The sequence below is a fragment of the Phyllopteryx taeniolatus genome, chromosome 2 (assembly GCF_024500385.1).
Source record: "Phyllopteryx taeniolatus isolate TA_2022b chromosome 2, UOR_Ptae_1.2, whole genome shotgun sequence".
NCBI classification, from domain to species: domain Eukaryota; kingdom Metazoa; phylum Chordata; class Actinopteri; order Syngnathiformes; family Syngnathidae; genus Phyllopteryx; species Phyllopteryx taeniolatus.
This window is the reverse complement of record NC_084503.1, coordinates 21,866,858-21,881,933: the sequence shown is the minus strand read 5'-3', so window position 1 is coordinate 21,881,933 and position 15,076 is coordinate 21,866,858. Positions and strand designations below refer to the sequence as shown.

Genomic DNA, 15,076 nt, shown 5'->3' with positions numbered 1-15,076 from the left:
ATAATTTACCTGTAGTTATTTGTTATTTTTGGTTTGTGACCGGTCTTGGTATGGACGAACAGAAGGATCTATGTTGTGCTTCTACTCGTGCTACGACGATCATTGACTCTGCATACTGCTTGGATGTAAGCGCTAAACAAATTGTCTCCTTTGTGGCGTATGGCAGAAATCTGTTCTCAGCAAAAGTTCCTCCTCCACATCCTCGATCCTCCAATCACAAATCTAATAGCGTTTTTGAAAAAGTCTGGAAATCATTTTCTTTTCTTAAAAAAGTACTATTTAGAGTATGTATGTTATTTATTGAATTGTAGCATCTCTTTAATTAAAACAACAAACAATTAATGTTGGCGTAATCACGTCAAAATAGCTATTGATGGAGATGTTTGCTCGGCGGAAGTTCCGCCTATACGCACATTAAGCCAATCCACATGCGGACAGGAGCTGCCACATTATGAATGAAGTCTGAAGGAAGTGCGCTATTGTCACAAGGAACGTTTTCTAAAAAAAATAAACAAAAGGTTAAACATTCAGAATGGCCACCAAGATAAGTGCACTTTTCATCGATGAGCAGAAAGATCTGTGTGTTGACGTAATAAATGCAACTAAGGTAGGCACTGTATCTTTGCTGCTTTTTTTGTGTTCTTTTCTTTTTTTGTGTTAGACTGACAAAACTGAGAAAGCGCTTACTGGTAATAATGTGAGAGAGGCAATACAAAAAGTGATCGAAAGAAATGTGCAGCAAATTGGCCAATAGAGCAATTAATATATTAAATGACAATGTGATGTCGCACATTCAGATTTTTTTTCTGAACAGAAAAAGAAAAGTTTCCCTGGATCGGTTTGTTGTGCCAAAAGCAACCAAAGAATTAGAAGAGAAACAGACAAAAGAAAAAAACATAAATCCGAATTATCCCCATGTTATTATGGAAAAAGGCTCTTCTCCAATGAGGAGCTGTAGTCCTCTTCCCTTTTCCCCTCCTTAGTTAAAGTTAAAAACAATAAACTGTTAGCATATTTATTTAGTGTTTTATTTTTAAAATAACGTATTTTATGCATGATCTCTGTTTGCACAATCTCACAATAGGCATGATTTTATCGTTAGTATGACCTCACAGTTAGCATGGTCTCATGGTACACGTGATCTCACAGTACATTTATAATGTATGCATAATCTTAGGGTTAGCATAATCTCACAGTATGCATGATCTCTGTTTGCACAATCTCACAATAAGCATGATTGCACCGTTAGTATAGCCTCACAGTTAGCATGGTCTCATGGTATACGTGATCTCACAGTACATAAGATCTCACGGTATGTATGATCTATCTATTTACTATGTCTGTCTGTGTATTTACCAATCTCACAGCATGAGGTTGCACAATGCAATAATTGATGGTTAGCATGATGTCGCAATAGGCATGATCTCATGGTAAGAGTCAAGAGTTAGCATGATCGCACAGTATGCATCATCTCTCAGTATGTATGATTTCATCCAGACCGACACAAGTTCTACCATTACTGCAGACACCTTTCAATCACAAATTAAAATGGGAGAAAAAAAATGACTTGGAGAATATGTGCTCGGCTGATTGCTGTCTCACTGGCCTGGGAAGTGGGAGCGTACCACTAATGCTAACTTTGTTCTTTTCTTTTTTTCTTCTTTCTTTTTTTTTTTGCAGGTGCTGCAGAAGTTGTTTTGCATCCTCTGGCTTAATCAAAGCCCATCTGCCACTGACTGGAATTATTATTTTTTTGCCTTTGGTTATTTTTGTGGGACTCATGCCAAAATAAAGACTTCATAAAATGGCAATGACCGAGGCAAGGAGCTGTACACAATGAAGCATATGTAAAGAAAAACATATTTTAGCAAGAATTTTTGTGGTTTATTGTATTGAGTTTAGATTTAAATAAGACATTTTGAATTTTTATTTCACAATTTAAAACAGGTCCTAGTTGTCTTAATAAGATGTCTGTGACATGCTTTCGTGAAAAAAAAATTTTGACGTGCGGTGGGTGGTATTTGTGTTTGGCTTATGTCGAGTGCATGCACCATATGCTACGTAGTACGTCGGCTTATTGATTAAGTGCTGCCTCTACCAATGAAAATACACTCTAGTCTTTATGGGTGGCTTTGCCCAAGTGGGATTCATTTAGAGTCTGGACGCAGAAGATGAACAGACTCCCCAGATTTATTATCTTTTATTTATTTAATGTTTATCTATCCAGGTAAGGCACTTGAGAACAGATTCACATTTTTAAAAACAAAGCAAAACAAAAGAAAATACAAATACATATCATTGGAATCGGGCAGAAACCTTGCATTTTTAAAACCATTACTTTTCAAGAAACAAAACATGTTTGTTGAGCCAGTAACATCGCATCATCACAGAGAGAGAGCCATTTTCAACACTTTGTATTGTCATTAATCAGACATGCAAATACCAAAGGCATGAAAAAGGTGACAAAAAAAAAAAAACATAGGGCGGGTTTAGGGGGATCCCCCGGGCTCCTGCAGAGAATATTTTGATTTAAACATAAATTAAGCAATCTGGAAGACTCTGAAGAGTACAACAAGGCAAAATAAACTTCTTCACGCAGAAAAACATTTATTGACACCACTCAAGTACATGATGATGTACAAATTTAGGATTCAAATTTAATTTGCCTCATTTCGTTGCTTTTTTGTTTTCGACTCCAACTTCAGCCAGGCCCATCTCCACCTGCCAGCTTCAAGCTGTGCCACATGAATAGCATCCTCCTCTTTAAACGCATCCTCCTCTTTAAACGCTCCTCTCATTCTGGAAAAGAATTGACAACAATAATTTTCTGTTTCACTTCATTTTTCACTATTACCAACTTCAAAGGCCAATCTCAAATACATCCTCCAGGAAAATATTAAGTACAATATTTTTTATTGGCCATTTCTGAATTTGAAGTTAATTCATTGTGTCGTGACATAATCCTTAACAGCGCTCCGTCGCTAAATACATTTAACATTAACATCAGTAAACTATTTAGATCATTTTAATCCCAATCTAATCTAATCCCAAATGGATCCTCCAGGAAAATATTAAGTACAATATTTTTCCATTTTAATTGGCCATTGCTAAATTTGAAGTTAGTTCATTCTGTGTTGTAACATAATCCCTAACATTGCTCTGTTGCTTAATACATTTAACTTAAACATCCATCCATCCATCCATTTTCATTACCGCTTACACAACTACACTACACAAAAAAACAACACTATTTTTCAAAAAACAAACCAAGGGCACACATGCACAAAGTGAAGATTTTGAAATGTAAACAGGCAACACTTGTCAAGTCATGTACACTGTAGGTTGAGTCTCATGAATACCAAGTCAAAGTCTAGAGTTTCAAACCAGAGGAGTCCAAAGTCCGACATGCATCTTAAATCTGTCTCAAGTCAAGAGAATTCATGTGACTTGAGTGCCCTACCTCAGCTTTTTACTACATTTGCAATTGCTGAAATGGAGTCTGAGGGCATAGTAGCACCTGTTGCTTTGACATGTAGGCCTAATTGATAATTTGCAGTTATATTTCAACCCAGTCTATCACCCTTGATCAACATCGGTTGTGTATGTTCCCGGTGCTACATTTGTGCGGTAGAGCATCAAACAGATTCTCCCCCGAAACTGGTGGCTTTCTTGTCTATACGGATGGCGAAGATACGCCTTGGAACTCTTGTCCATGTCCATATTTTCAGCACTTAACGGCACATAATTAGACATCAGGAATTATTAGAAAATGTAGCCATGAGACAAAATGGAAATGTCGACATTGCCGCGACTCATTAGCGGTACTCATCAGGGGAATGGGCTTTGATTAGATTGTTCGTTTCTTCAAGGCAAATCCAGTCGACAAAGGGAGCCTGCAGCAGCCAATCTCACAGTAGCGTAAGATACACAATACAGCTTGCAGTTTTTTATCGTAATTTTTTTTTTTTTACTACACTGTACTGTATTTTTATTATTATTATGTTTTGCAAATACTTGTTCAGAAAGGCTGCAATTGGCTGGCAAACAGTTTAGGGTCACCTCCTGCCCAATGATAGCTGGGATAGGCTCCAGCGCTCCCGCGACCCTTGTGGGGATAAGCGGCTCAGATAATGGATGGATGGATTTTCAGAAAGGCACGTGCACAGGTCAGAACAAAAAGTAACCAAGAGAGGAAAATTATTTTATAGGAAAACTAAATATCACAATTTTTTTTTTTTTTTTGGGGGGGGTGGCAAACTCAAAGACGACATTGTGGTAAAACATAATAATGTCATGGTATCACAGGAAGAGCATAGCACTTACTGAGCGTCCAATCAAATTGCTCTGGGGCATTGTTGTATTTTATTCAACCCACAAAATATCCCAACTTTTTCTGGAAAAGATCAAACACAAGATTATAGCAAAACAAAATAATGTCATAGTATATCACAGGAAGACTATAGCACTTACTAAGTGTCCAATCAAATGTCTCTGGGCACATACTGTATTTGTACTATTTGGACCCATTAATTAATCAAAACACAAAATACCCAAAATTATTTATCTTTGTCAAAAAGTAACCATATTTATTGGGTGAAAACATAAAAGATGAGATCATGGCAGAAAAAAATGTCATGGTATCGTAGAAAAATCGTAGCACTTACTATCGCAACAACATCACACCATTCTTCCTCAAATTCCACTGACTCCCCATCCCCCAGAGAATAAACTTCAAACTCCTTAAAGGTCCTGTATTTTGGCTACTTTGACCTCCATAGAGTGACTCTCTAACATGGATTTGGTATAAAAGTGTCAATTTCATTGAAAAAAAAAAGTGTGAGAAAAACAGTGTCCAGAAAAAGGCCCTCTGACAGCTATTTCTGCTTCATCCAGGCTTGCCGTCTCACCTCACACCCCACCACACAGGATCATGGTACAGGGATAATGGTTGCAAGTTGGGACCTGGTAACCATAGCACAGTGGGTGGGGGGTATTCAAATTTCTCTTGACTTGACTCCTGGGGCCTGCGACCCGCTGCCTTTGGTTGTCAGGGAGCAGAAAGATGGGGGTACATCCCCCTCTTCCTCTTTTGGGCCCCGCCTTCCTCTCCCCTCTCTTAGTGCCCTTGCCCGTCCTTGCTCACAAAGGGCGCTGAACATGGGCTCGCTTCTGGTGGGCTATGCCCATTTTCGGGTGGCGGCTGGCTCCTGCGTTGGGCCTTGTTGGTGGCTGGGGCCCCCGTGGTCTGCGGGGGTGGTGATAGGGGTGGCGGTGGTGGGACGCGCTGGGTGGGGGGATTGGGCATGGGGGTGGTAGGCTGGTGCCTGTGCCCCTCCCTTTGGGACTGGTTGGAGTGCTGCAGTTGGGCTCGTGACCGCCCTGGGCCCTGGGGAGTGGGTGGAGTCCCCCTGGTTGGGTCCCCCGTTGGACAGGTTTGCTGGCTTGGACCCCCTTGCGTGTGGAGGGGGCTGGGCTCACCCTTCCTCAATGTGCCGGCTCAGCAATTCCGTACACCAGTTGACTAACATGCATGTGATATGGTGTTCATTTCCTAATAAGTTTGATAAACACGATTATAGGCTTTAATTGCTTGTGCTGGGACCACTAATAACAACACATTTTAGACTAACATATCAACTCAGAGGTTCTTACAGGTGTTTAGACACTAAAATGAATCCCACCGTACCACTCGTCAGTAGCACTGCCTTGCTCATTTCCCACATCCTGTCCTGTCCTTTTCTGTCCTCTCTCATCTTGTTCTCATGGTTACTTATTGTTTATCTTAACTGTATATCCATAAATAACACGATTTGACTGTTGTGATGTTACTTGTCCTCAAATATCTACAACCCCAATTCCAATGAAGTTGGGACATTGTGATAAACATAAATAAAAACAGAATACTATGATTTGAAAATCATGTTCAACCTATATTTAATTGAATACACTACAAAGACAATATATTTAATGTTCAAACTGATAAACTTGATTTTTTTTAGCAAATAATCATGAACTTGGAATTTTGTGGCTGCAACACGTTCCAAAAAAGCTGGGACAGGGTCATGTTTACCACTGTGTTACATCACCTTTTCTTTTAACAACATTCAATAAACATTTGGGAACTGAGGACACCAATTGTTGCTTTGTAGGTGGCATTCTTTCCCATTCTTGCTCGATGTACAGCTTCAGCTGTTCAACATTCCGGGGTCTCCGTTGCTGTATCTTACGCTCCATAATGCACCACACATTTTCAATGGAAGACAGGTCTGGACTGCAGGCAGGCCAGTCTAATACCCGCACTCTTTTACTACGAAGCCACGCTGTTGTAACACGTGCAGAATTTGGTTTGGCATTGTCTCGCTGAAATAAGCAGGGGCGTCCATGAAAAAGACATTGCTTGGATGGCAGCTTATGTTTCGACAAAACCTGTATGTACCTTTCAGCATTAATGGTGCCTTCACAGATGTGTAAGTTACCCATGCCATTGGCACTAACACAGCCCCATACCATCACAGATGCTGGCTTTTGAACTTTGCGTCCATAACAGTCCATATGGTTCTTTTCCTCTTTGGCCCGGAGGACACGACGTCCACAATTTCCAAAAACAATTTGAAATGTGGACTTGTCTGACCACAGAACACTTTTCCACTTTGCATCAGTCCATCTTAGATGAGCTCGGGCCCAGAGAAGCCGGCGGCGTTTCTGGGTGTTGTTGATAAATGCCTTTTGCTTTGCATAGTAGAGTTTCAAGTAGCACTTACGAATGTAGTGCCTAACTGTATTTACTGACATTGGTTTTCTGAAGTGTTCCTGGGCCCATGTGGTGATATCCTTTACACTTTGATGTCGATTTTTGATGCAGTGCCGCCTGAGGGATCGAAGGTCACGGGCATTCAATGTTGGTTTTCGGCCTTGCCACTTACATGCAGTGATTTCTCTGACCCTGATATTATGGACCGTAGATGATGAAATCCCTAAATTACTTTCAATTGTACATTGAGGAAAATTGTCCTTAAACTATTTTCTCACGCAGTTGTTCACAAAGTGGTGAACCTCGCCCCATCTTTGCTTGTGAATGACTGAGCAAATCAGGGAAGCTCCTTTTATACCCAATCGTGGCACCTACCCGTTCCCAATAAGCCTGTTCACCTGTGGGATGTTTCAAACAGGTGCTTGATGAGGAATCCTCAACTTTCTCAGTTTTTTTGCCACCTGTCCCAGCTTTTTTGAAACGTGTTGCAGCCATAACATTCTAAGTTAATGATTATTTGCTAAGAACAATAAAGTTTATCAGTTTGAACATTAAATATCTTGTCTTTGTACTGTATTCAATTAAATATAGGTTTAACATGAGTTGCATATCATTATATTCTGTTTTTATTTATGTTTAACACAATGTCCCAACTTCATTGGAATTGGGGTTGTATACTGTATAACTATTGTTCTGCTATGGTTCGCACCCCTATTCCCCTTCTCCACTCTGTCCCTCTGTCTGTCCCCAAAAACCCTTTTCTGTCCAGCTGCATTTTTAATAAACATCAGAATAATTTAAAAATTAAAAAATAAGCAGAGGAAGTATTTCAAACTCCCCTGATGTACAGCAACACTGGTCCAGCACAAAAGGCATACAGATTCACCATTCTACAAGGCCATGCAGCTGAACAGGACAGGTTAAAAAAAAAAAAAAAAAGAACTCACCCAGTCAGTGGCGCAAGGAACCTTTAGAACGGGAGACACACCCTCTTTTTTATTGATGGACCTCCAAACATACAGACAGTCATACATACAGCATTCTGATGAAATTACTATGTAATTTATTTCATACATCATTCTCCTTCAAAGTGTAGTGTGTTAGACAGAGTCGCGTGCACGTCCCACTGGTAATGACACATCCATATGGAAGGTATTTTCAGATTTAAAGTATGCTATATTTTTCAAATAGTTTTGTATGACTTTCACAAGTCTCAAGAAAACTCCATGCTCCATGATTTACAGCCAGCCTCAGACTTCAGTGAGTCACGCTTCTTTGGTGGTTGCACACAAATTCCCAGGTTACACACGGTGGGTGGGTGAGAAGTCTGGATGGGAAAATGTGCGTTGATGGAAGGTGCTCAAGCCAGGCGCGTAAAAAAGAATTGCAAATGAGACAATATGGCATGTAATGAAGATTGTAATTGGAAGTGATAGGGGGAAAGGCAAACATATTACTGAGTCATAACAAATAAATTGATCACACCAACAATTTTGAGGAAGCCAGCAACTACACAAGGACTACATTTTGTCTGATTTTAACTTGTTCCAAGTGTGTGGCAATTTGATGTATGTGCCCATCCTGGTTAACATTGTGTTTAAAACTTGGGACAGTTCACCTGGAAAACTGCTCTGGGAAAGCCCAGCACCAATTATCACGGTGCGCTGAAATGAACCACACGTAAATGCAGAGTTGAAAGGAGTTTTTCATTGATGATATGTAGGGATGTAACTATATATATCTCACGGTTTGGTTTTATCATGGTATTAATCTCACGGTACGATAATTGCCATATCGTGCTAAAGCTTGCGGTATTGCAGTAAGACTCACGGTATTGCACCAAGGTTCATGGTACAGGTGCAGCCAAGAGGTGGACACAGGAGAACTGAAAAACCTCTCTTTTTATTGCTGGTCGTGTCCTTCTTGGTAGGCTTTAATTGTTTCCCACAGGTTGTTTTCTTCAAAACTGTTTATACAAGTGGAAAAGTTCTCTCCACTGCCTCTCATTTTGACTGCGCCATGCTTGCACTGCTTTGCGTGCTCTTTTGCACCTACCTTTCAGATGCTGTATTTAGATGTAATGTTAATTATCACAATTAATCTCAGGTTTGATAAATCACATTTGTGTGTGCTAAATTCATGTACAGTATTTTCAGATACAGGTACTCCTGCCAAAATGAGCTCACATCTGTTTGCATGAGCAATCAAGTTTGCGCCTGCATATCAAACCTTCAGTAAATCAGTGTCCAGTTTAATTGCACAAGGGGCATATTTATGTTTTTCAACACACAAATGTATCAAGAACCTAAAAATTCCAACTTTTTTGGGGGGGGGGGGGCGTGGCGCCGGGGCTCCTTAAAGACGACAGACGAGCTCATGGTAAAACATAATGATGTAGTGGTGTTCCAGTAAGATCATAGAACCTACTGAGTGTCCAATCGAATAGCTCAGCTGAGTTGTGCTTTTTTTCATCCCACAGATTTAGCCAAAAAAACAAGCAGGCAACTGTTTTTCCAACTTCGAGGAAAACATCAAATACTGAGATTGTGGTAAAACAAAACAATGATGTCAAGGTATTACAGGAAAACTGTCGCATTTCTTAAATAGCTTGGGATTGCTATGCAAAGATGTGATATATTAAAATTGCTTCTACACTTTTATTCACTTCTTTTGCTTGGGTTAATGGGATTTGTCAGTCAGTTTTAGCATCCCTCCTGTCCGGAATCTTTGGACATCATTTTTATTCTACAAATCGAATTTGACAAGACCAAAACATTTAAAAGAGAGACGCACAGATGACCAAACAATGAACCAATTATAGGAGACGGCTATGTTGACAGTTTAAATGAGCACGTATAACTTCATAATTACGGAACGTGGCGGTTGCGGAGCCAGGCAAAGATTAATAGCTCGGGGAGCTTTTAAAGGCGGCATATGAATCAACACTTCCCAGCGCAATTACTCTGAGAGTAATTGTGAAAGTGATGACAAGTCGAGGGGAGGAAAAGTAACACCAGCTATGAAATGCCTCCCTCGCCCCTATGGGGGCAATCTTTGCGTACCATGCAAACCTCCGCAATTGTCTATATATCCTTGGGAAGTGCAATTCTATTCCGCCCTAGCCCATTGTCGAGGGGCAAAAACTCATCGCTCAGTCTGCCAGCAATGAGCCAAATGGTGATGAATATGTTGGCCGTGAATAGGAAATGATTGGTAATTAAAGCTACCTTGAAGAGTATTACATCTGTGGAAAGCATCTGGGTCCATAGTCCATTAGGATGAGGAGGTGAAGGATGAAGCCGGGGCAGCGAAGTGGGCTGAGTGATGGCTGCTATCTGAGACTGTCACTGGGCTGCAGAATGTGACATTTGATTAAGGCTGACCCAGAAAACGCAGACGAAGGAAGTTATCGTCTCCCCTTAGCCGAGTGTTCAGACACTGGATGAACTCATCTGGCTTTGACAACGACTATTTCTTGATTTACAAACTGAAGGAGCAATCCATTTCAGTTCTAGTGTGGTTGAATTCATCCTTCCTGCAGACTTGACTCAAAAATCTCGGGACATAAAAATCAATCGGAGTTGGGTTAGTCATGAAACTTATTGGAAACATACTATTTGCGTTCCGCTAGTCATGGAGTCACCTATTTGGGATTTTTTTCTGTGGAACCTATTCTCAGCTAATAACTCACCTATTCACACATATATATATATATATATTTTTTTTTTTTACTCTTTCTGTAACGCTCTAAGATTCCGAAAGATAACGCCAAAGCCCTGGCTAATACGGGAAGTATTACACAAGTTAGTTACATAGGATCTGTACGGTATGTATACTGTATGTACAGCTGCATTTCCAGTAGAAATTTTTTTCAAAATTAAATAATCTGTAAACCATTTACATTTTTTAGGTTAATGTTGTCAGATGAGGTTAAAATGATATTCAAGTGTTTTGGTATCATAATCTGTGGTATATTTGTGATTTACACTAATAATAATTCATAAATATTAGTGTTGTTTTGTTCGCAAACGTTTCGTTTAGAAGAACAAATAATTTTAGTGAACGTACTGAACTGAATCAGTTTATGAAATGATTCTTCTTGGAGCTTGGCCGCCACCATGAGTGAGTCGCCTGTGAGTGGAAACGGAACTGCTGCAGCGTTCTGTCACTCACTTCTGAATCTTTGGCGAATGACCAATGAGCAGCCAGCGTGTAGTGGGGGCATGCCGAAACGTACTGCCAGATTTGCGATCCGCCAGTGTTGTCACTCACTTTGGTGATGACCAATGATCAGCCAGCATCAGGCAGAACCATGCCAGTAGGGGAGGGACTGAAGTGAACGTACTGTCAGCCAGTCGGCTGGGAGGAGAAACGGAACTGTTGCAGCGTTCTGTCACTCACTTCTGAATCTTCAGCGAATGACCAATGAGCAGCCAGCGTGCAGTCGGGGACGGTACTTCATTAAACGTACTGCCATGTGATTTGCGATTCTCCAGCGTTGTCACTCACTTCGGCGAATGACCAATGAGCAGCTAGCGTCAAGTACCGCCGTACAGGTGGGGGAGGGACTTAAGACTTAAGTGAACTGAGTGATTCGTTCAGTGAATTGGTGTACTGAGGAACTAAAGCACTGAAGAGTGATTCGTTCAGGGGAGGGACTTAAGTGAACTGAGTGATTCGTTCAGTGAACTCGTGTACTGAGGAACTGAAGAACTGAAGAACTGAAGAGTGATTCGTTCGTTGAACTTATCATTGGCGATCCGTTAGACACAAGTGATTCGTTCGTTGAACTTCTTCGTTTGTGATCCGCTAAGGAGCGATGTACTAGTACGATGAGTGATTCGTTTGCGCAAGGAACGACATACTACGCAGTGAACGTACTCATGAGTGATTTTAACCGCAAGTCCTGACGTCCTCGCGGGCATAGCTTTCACTAGCAGCTTCAAGCCAACAGCTAATTTTTGAGTAAGTTAATCACACATATTTAAAATAAATGGAAATTAATAATAAATCTATATATGTGCACATACATATCATTCCCTCTGTGTCTCTAATGTGATTATTAAAGCTTTATATTTCATAATAATCATAATAATACATTAAACATATAGCGCTTCTCAAGACACTCAGCCGCTTTCCACTAATCAGATGACAATAACAGTAAGGTGAGTGAGCAGAAAGCCCGGCTGGCTGGTGTCAGTGACGTTATTGTTATTGTCAGTGACGTTCCACCGCGGTGGAATGCAGAAAAGTCACGGCGGCTGATTAGAGCCGAGTTGGACGTCAGGAGACGCGGAAGGATGGTCGGTAGCTGAGCCCTGCTGCACGCATGTTCACGACTCACAACCGAAGCCGGGTGTTTGAGAGATAGGTAGGTGATCATTTAGCCAAAGTTGTAATAATCTCCCCACCTATACTAGTTTACAATACATGACAACAACAACGCATATTCCTTCAGTGAATGTGTTGAGTGACCGTTAATCTCAGGTATTCAAGGTATTTCAGTACACTCAAAAGAACTGCCGTGCCCATCACTACCATGAGTGACCCAAGAGGAAGTTCACTGCGAACTAGTACGATGAGTCATTCGTTCGCGCAAGGAACGACGTAATATGCACAGTGAATGAGTGATTTTAACCGTTCGTCCTCACGGGGATAGCTTTCACTCGGATCTGTTTTTCCAAGCTAACGGCTAATGTTGAGTAAGTCATGCACATGAAAACAAGCACACATATTTAAAAGTAATTTAAATTAAAAATAAATTATATACGTACAGATACATATCATCCCCTCTGTGTCTCTAATGTGATTATTCAAGCTTTTTTTGAATAATAACAATAATCATAATAATAATACATTAAACTTACATAGCCCTTCTCAAGACGCTTTACACCAATCAGATAACAATAACAGTAATGTGGGTGAGTAGGAAACCCGGGTGCTGGCGTCAGCGACGCTGTCCACCGCGGTGGAATGCAGACAAGTCTCGGCGGCCGGCGGGAGCCTGTGTGGATGGATGAAGCGGGGACGCGGAAGGATATGTGTGGTGGCTGAGCTCGCCGCATGGTTGTTCATGAGGCACGACCAAAGCCGGGTGTTTCAGAGCTTGCTCAGAGAGAGCTAGATAGGTGATAGTTTAACTTACGTTTTTTTTTTTTTTTTTTTTTAAATCTCCCCAACTTTCTTACTTTACAATGTGTGACAACAACAATGTATAGTCCTTCGGGGAACGTGTTGAGTGAACGTAAACCTCAGGGCTGAATCATGAACTGAATAAGGAAAGCACTTAAATGATTTCGTGAAAAAAAACTGAACGATTCAATGAACGAATCTTTCAAATTAATCTTTTTAACAAACTGATTCTAGTGATTCACTACACTCAAAATAACTGCCGTGCCCATATTTATTCAATATAAATTAAAACCATGAAACATATCAGCAAATATGCCATGGTCATTTCCATAGACAGGAATAAATCACATACATGCTTTGGTTGCCTTTTTTATGCCAAAAGTAGGCTAAACATATCATTGATAGGCCGTATCGGTCAGCCCGACTTCATTTGTGATTTTGCTTACATACATTTAAATGTAAGACTGTCTAAGAGGTAGTCGCACCGTTAGGAATCACCTCTCAAAAACCACTCAGGAGAGCTTCCATCTCTTGATATGAATGGCAGATACGTTATAATGTTATAATAACGTTATACGTTATAATAATGGCATGCCATTATTTGGAATACCTCAAGTTTCCCCTCTTGTGAAGCTTAACCTTGCCTGGATGCATGTGTGTATCTCTGAAGGACTTCCAAGCTGGCTACGTTTTTTAGGAAGAGCTGTCCACCCGAAGCGGGTCAGAACATTGGCCAGTCTTTCAGGGGACCAACGCACCAATTACCCCATGTGTATTGTAATTGAATAATTGGACTTTTTAATTGACTTGTCGTGCAGAATTACATCAAGCTGTAACCTTTAATTAAGCATCCGCCAATTATTTTCATCTCATTTTGTTGAAGCAGATGGATATACTAAAAATGCTCAGTGACAAGGAGCTGGACAAATTAAACATTTTCGGGGGCATTAATCAGCACTCTGATGTCTGTGTAAAAATAGGTTTAGCAGTGTTTTTTTTTTTTTTTTACGCATACAAACGCATCCATAAAGTCGACTGAGATGCAACAACATTTTAACAGCTGAAGACATTTAGTTGTATTTCGTCAATAAAATTAATAACGTAAACAGTCATACAAAGTAAAAATAACTTAACCAATGTTGAAAATTAAAGCTAAAAGGAATAAGACCTTTTTTTACTTTAATGACAAAGGCAAAAGTAACATTTTCTCTCAAATTAAGTATTAAACTGTTTGCCAAGAAGCCAAAGTAAAAAAAAAGAAAAAGAAAAAAGCTAAGAACTACTCCTTTAGTGCTTGCAGAACTGATGTCTGTGCATTATGTGGCGCTCTGGCATGAAGGTTCAAAGCTTGGACCTTTTTTACAACTTAGGTGAAGTTTCTCCCAAAATTTTGTCCAACTTCCATTTTTTGCAAAATGTCCAAAAAAAGCAAAACATGCTCATTCAACCTATGGTGGTTGCTGAACTGCGGTCTGCGCAGTATGCTAAGTATGTGTGAAGTCATGCATAAGGCAGTTCAAGCTCTCGAGACGAGGCATATTTTCGCCAAAATGTTAGTTATTTTCGAAATTTTGTGAAAAAATTCCAAAGAAAAAAATTAAATATAGACTACGAATTAGTCATTTGGTGTTGGCTAAACTGTAGTACACTGAGATGAAGTGTGATGTAATCCAAGTTCTGTGCGTATTACTCCTTGAACAATTTTCAAATGTTCCCCAAAAAAGCCAAAGACAATGTAAAACAGGGTCAGTAATCGGCATGTATTGATGCTCGCTGAACTGACGTCTGGTTAAGTATGCTGAGATCACACACCTATCTTACCTAACCCTCCAAAATTGTGGTAAATTTTCCAAATCTGGGTGAAAAGTAAAGCAAAAAATCTAAAAAAAAAACGGAGGTCCATGAATGATGGTACTTTAAACTTAAGTTTTGTTCGTCTTAAGATGCAAATTTCTCCCCAAAATGTTGGTATATTTCCTTTTGTTTGGGGGAAGAAAACTAAAGAAAAATTAAAACAGACTTGATACAGATATATCAAAGTAAATTGTAACCTAATTGGTGGATTTTCCCCAAATATTGGTTAATTTTCAAAAATGTCATCAAAAGGTCGAACCAAACCTAGCCTACCCTGCGGTGCCTTTTCTCTTTAAATGGACTCTTAGGCCATCCTATTGAATATACTATGTGATAAAT

General features: G+C 40.1%; 1 long non-coding RNA gene across 1 annotated transcript; it reads right to left on the bottom strand.

Annotated features, from left to right (window-relative positions):
* Positions 1–2,607: 2,607 nt before the first annotated feature.
* LOC133474452 (uncharacterized) lies at positions 2,608–12,677 on the bottom strand. The gene is made up of 3 exons (XR_009787511.1): positions 12,619–12,677; positions 4,324–4,393; positions 2,608–2,799 (listed from the first exon to the last, which is right to left on the bottom strand). It is a non-coding gene; the product is annotated as an uncharacterized LOC133474452 (long non-coding RNA).
* Between the last annotated feature and the right edge of the window lie 2,399 nt (positions 12,678–15,076).